The sequence below is a fragment of the Myotis yumanensis genome, unplaced genomic scaffold (genome assembly GCF_028538775.1).
Source record: "Myotis yumanensis isolate MYYU_CA2020_CCGP unplaced genomic scaffold, mMyoYum1.0.hap1 SCAF_5, whole genome shotgun sequence".
NCBI lineage: Eukaryota > Metazoa > Chordata > Mammalia > Chiroptera > Vespertilionidae > Myotis > Myotis yumanensis.
Genome location: NW_027223756.1, coordinates 91,888,545 through 91,894,072, shown reverse-complemented (window position 1 = coordinate 91,894,072; position 5,528 = coordinate 91,888,545). Strand labels below are relative to the sequence as shown.

At 43.9% G+C, this 5,528-nt stretch overlaps 1 non-coding gene across 1 annotated transcript; it reads right to left on the bottom strand.

The window, feature by feature from the left end:
* Positions 1-5,164: 5,164 nt before the first annotated feature.
* Positions 5,165-5,299, bottom strand: LOC139011881 (small nucleolar RNA SNORA70). The gene has a single exon (XR_011471696.1). It is a non-coding gene; the product is annotated as a small nucleolar RNA SNORA70 (small nucleolar RNA).
* Between the last annotated feature and the right edge of the window lie 229 nt (positions 5,300-5,528).

Below are 5,528 nucleotides of genomic sequence, written 5' to 3'. Positions count from 1 at the left end.
TTTATGTGCATTTGTTTAAAGACTCCTTATTTAATATATATTTTGATTCATTAATATTGAACTCAACAGCAGCACTATACCTCATGCCAGAATGAAACTTACCTAACGTGTATTTTCTCCTTAAGGTACATCACAGACTTCTTGCACTTGGGAACACCAAACATTTCAGCATTGTGCTTGTGGGCCATTTTAAACAGTTAAACCATCACCACCAACAACAAAAGTGCAAAAATCATGGCACCAAATAGACCAAAAAAAGGACCCTTGGTTACAGTATGAGGACTGAAACAAGAATGCAGAGTGTCACCTTGTTTGACCTCAGCTGGGAAAGTGTACATCAGATGACTCAAACTTTTCTATTCTCTGTGCATGTCAACAAGAACTGCAAAAGTACCAGGACTATTGATTTGGAGTTATAAATACATTTTAGCAAGTAGGTGAATTCACAAATATGGAATCCATGGAGCCTAATGGACTTATTATGAGGATGATAATTATTTCTTAATTATTAAATATTATTATGAGGATTTACTGTATATTCATATCACAATCAGTATACACATAGTAAATATATTTAGTTCTGATTCCAGAATGTGGTCTTCATTAAGTCGTTCTAGGTATCATATGTGGGTTCCAGAGTTGGGCAATTCATCCTGACTAGTCAAATTAGACTTCAAGTGCCCACAGGGGCAAGACTAGGTAAAGAGAAAGTGGTCAGTAATACTTAGTTAGGCCTAGATACACCACCTATTACCCCAATGCATTTGTCAGTAGGATGTTAAGACCAAAAAAATGTGTGGGTACACAGTGAGACATATGGCAAACTCATCTCCACATGGATTGATACAGCCCCAGGTAAGAGGGGTGAGGGCTGCACCCTTCATCACTGGCCTGGATCCAGGAGTTTGAATTGCCTGAGCTCATTTTTTAGTATTACTTCAAAAATCTTCCAGTGCTGAGACAATGTGTGCTGCCGAGACATGGCTGGAGGGCCCCCATCACTGCCTTGGTTCCCACCATTGAGATGCCCTGGCCAAGGACTGCTGCCTCCCATGGGTTACACAGGTTACATGCTCTGTTGTGCTTCAGTGCTGCACTTCCCAGGACCCTGCCAGGCCAAAGCCAATTGGTATTCTGAGAAGAAGTAGGAAAACTCTCTGTATTACTTTCCTGAGGCTGCCATAACAAACTACAACAAACATGGTGATTTAAAACAACAAAAGGTATTCTCACACAGTTCTGGAGGCCAGAAGTCTGAAATCCTGCAAGGCTGCCCTTCTTCCAGGGCCCCTAGGGGAGAATCTTTGTTTCGTCCCACGATTGGTGGCACAGGTGTTCCAGGGCTTGTGGTCTCATCACTCTAGTCTCAGCCTCCCTCTTCACACCTTCTCTGTCTATCTCTTACTAGAGGCCCAGTGTACGATATTTGTACACTGGGGAGGGAGTCCCTCAGCCCAGCCTAAGCCGTCAGTCAGACATCCTTAGCGCTGCTGTGGAGGTGGGCCACTGTGCTGACCAGCCATCAGCCCGGCTTGTGGCTGAGCTGCACTCCCGCTGTGGGAACCAGCGGGCAGCTCCTGTGTTGAGCATCTGCCCCCTGGTGGTCAGTGCTCATCATAGCAACCGGTCGTTCTGCAGTTTGGTCAATTTGCATATTACCCTTTTATTATATAGGATGAGGGCATTCATTTGTCATTGGATTCGGGGCCCACCCCGATAATCCAGAATGATCTCATCTCAAGATCTTTAACTTAAGTACATCTGCAAAGACCCTTTTCCAATAAAGTCATATTCACAGATTCCAGGAATTGACATGGACATACCCTTTTAGTGGGGTCAGAATCACCATTGAGCCACTACACTCTTATTTAACCCATTCTTAACATTTTTTTTCACCTGGAAATTAAAGTGGTCCCCTGGTCTTAGAGTTAAATGGGGGAAAACACACACACACACACACACACACACACACACACACACACACACACACCCCTCCCTTAGTTCTAGTCCAAAGGCCTTTACTTCCCAGGGCCAACATAAGTCCCAAGCTGGAGCAAAGGATCAGTCCCCAGGATTGATATCTTCCCAGTTTCCCCACTCACCTCCCCTAGTGCTCCCTCACACCTCTTCCACCACCCCCAAGGCATCACCTGTGATGTTTCCCACTGTCAGCCAACTGCTGGCATGATGGTTTCCCAGAGTGAACACTGCTGCGGCAAAGCCAGGATCCTCTCCAACTCCCAGCCCCCAACCACAGATGCATCCCTAAACCAAAATCTTAGTAAATGTTTCCGTCTAAAATTAAACTACACTGAGAGGCTTTACAAAATGAAGAAATAAATAAACCACAAACTCTTTCACAATTAAATCTTTATAACTTCCCCTCACTGAATTACAGTGTACTGCAATTATTGGGCAGGTGAAACACTTGTTGAATTGAATTGAACCAAACCTGAAAACAAAAATGAAATAGACAGAATAAAATGAAATAAACCCATTATGACGGCTAATTTTACGTGTCAACTTGGCTGGGCCATTGCGCACAGATATTTGGTCAAACATTATTCTGGATGTTTCTGTGAGTGTGTTTATGGGTGAGATTTAAGTCAGTGGACTTCCAGTAAGGCAGAATAATATGAGAAGGTGTCATCCTATCCATTGAAGGTATGACTACAACAAAAGACTACCTGCCCCATGCAAGGAGAATTCTACCAGCAGAAGCCCTAGGATTTCATCTATAATATTGGCTCTTTCTGGTTCGCCAGCAGACTGCCTTTGGACTAAAACCACAACTCTTTTCTGAGTCTCCAGCCTGCTGGCCTCCTCCATCAGATTTTGGGCTTGCCAAGCCTCCACAATTGCATGAATCAACCCCTTAAAATAAATCTCTTTCTACATATACACACATCCCATTGGTTCTGTTTCTCTGGAGAACTCTCACTAATATACCGATGCTATGCCAAGGGCCAAACACAAAACCACTGATTTCAAGTTGATATGGCCCTGCTCACTATTGCATTAAAAGGCCTGGTAGCCTTACAAGTCACACTGTATTATTTGTTTGTTTGTTTGTTTTAAAATATATTTTATTGATTTTTTACAGAGAGGAAGGGAGAGGGATAGAGAGTTAGAAACATTGATGAGAGAGAAACATCGATCAGCTGCCTCCTGCACACCTCCCACTGGGGATGTGCCCGCAACCAGGTACATGCCCTTGACCGGAATCGAACCTGGGACCTTTCAGTCCGCAGGCCGACGCTCAATCCACTGAGCCAAACCGGTTTCGGCAGTATTGTTTGTTTTTTATATCCTACAATCTCAAAAAATACACTCAGTTCATTTAACCACATACATACTTTATTTTTATACTTAGGTTTTGATATGAAGTGTCCGCATGCTGGTGGCTAGCATCACTCTCGAGTGTTATAAGCTGGGACAGAAGAACCCACGTCAGCTTTCCTCTCAGTCAACGGTTCTCAAAGTGTGGTCTCCAAACTGCAGCATCCACCTCACCAGGAACTTGATAAAAGTGCATATTCTCAGGCCCAGCCATGATCTACTGAATCAGGAACTCTTCAGGAGGGGCCCAGGAATATGTCTTCCCACAAGCTCCCCGGTGATTTTGATGCAAGCTAAAATTTGAGAATCACTGCCTTCAATATAGAAGACTAAGACACTTCCCCAATTTTCTCAATTACAGAAGGTGAAGATATTCCTCCAACTACCTGATTATTTGATAATTTTGAATGGTAGGATCCTGAACAGAATCCTTCTAAATTGGCTGATTTTGCACAACCAAAAATACATGTAGAATTAGAAAACACGTCCAACCTGACTTCTGTTGCACCTCAGAAATTGGCAAACAGAAAACAAGCAAATTTCTACCAATGCCTAACACTTACCCTCCACTTTAGACTCAAGTCCTCTTCATTCCTTCTGTGCCTTCCCTCATGTTTCACCCTGTCACCTAAACGACCTACCCACTCTCTGATTCATCAATTCATCATTCAAGGCCCAGCTGAGGTCCCATCTTCCTGGTGATATCTTTTCAGCTACACTGCTCTCTCCCTTTATCAAATACCTGGTTGGATTATTGCATGTTCTCATTTAGTTATTTCAATTCAGCGTTGTGTTGCATTGGTATTTATCTGTTCTCCCCTCCCTGGACCCCACAAAAGACTGCAAAACTCTGAAGGGTAGGGTATACAACTTTAGGTAGTTGTATATGTCTGTCTTAGTCATCTGAGGCTGCTAAAATAAGACACCATGGTGTGGGTGGCTTATCAACAACAGAAAGTTATTTCTCACAGTTCAAGAGGCTGGAAGACTGAGATCACAGATGGTCTGTTCTGATAACAGCCTTCTTCTGGGGTACAGATGGCTGATTTCTGGGTGTGTCTTCACTTGCTGAAAAGAGCTGGCGAGCATTCTGGTCTCTTATAAAGGCACTAATCCCATCACCAGGGTGCCACCTTCATGATCGAATTGCCTCCTGAAGGTTCCACCTTCTAACATCACATGAGGGGTTATATTTCAACATATAAATTTTGTTTTGGGAGGGGGGAGGTAATGGGAGCACACAAACATTCAGTCCATAACAATACCCATGGCACCTAGCACAATGTTAAACACATAGTAGATAAGCAACGGGTACTTGTTGAATTGAACTGAATTATAAAGACTTGGTTACCATAAATTTTATTGGTCTCTGGCAATAGCTATCAGATTTGCCTATTTTTTTTTTTTTTGATAGAGAGTTGATTTATTGAAGGGTGTAAGGTGGGGGCAGCACCAAGACTCTCATGAGTTCAGGGCTCGCCATTTGTCCAGGGGACCACGATTAGGGATGTATTTGACCCCAGAGCCATCTGGAATGAGGCACTTCTTGGCCACCATGTCTTCAAACTCATCCACATTAAACTTAGTAAAGCCCCACTTCTTGGAGATGTGGCTCTTCTGGCAGCCAGGGAACTTGAACTTGGCTCTGTGTAGGACCTCGATCACATGCTCCTTGTTCTGCAGCTTGGTGCGGATGGACCTAATGACTTGGCCAATGTGGACTCTGGCCACTGTGCCTTGGGGCTTTCCAAAGGCACCCCCACATGCCTGTTTGGAGGCTAGATTGGGGGCAGAATGAGTTCAGACACGAGTGTCCACCAGAAAGGGCTGTATCCAACGTCCCTTAAGGCAACCCTTACTAGCAACAAGTTTTGTCCACTACCAAGGATGCTGCTGTTTGCGGCCATTGCACACCAGGCCTCCATGGGGAAAAGAGCATGGTCGGCTTAATTGGCTGCAGTGCCTATCTTTTACTAAGCTATCATGAAGAAGTCACCATTCCTTGCCCTGGAGGAAAGGGGGAACAAATATGCACAAATAAACAGTAAAAATCAAACTGGGCCCTTGTAGAGGTGCCAACAAAGTGCTACAGAATCGCAGAAAACAGGAGCAATCTCCATGTTTAGCACCAGAGCACTGATAGGGCTCAGTAAGTATTTCTGATGGATTCAAGGACTTTCGTATTTTAT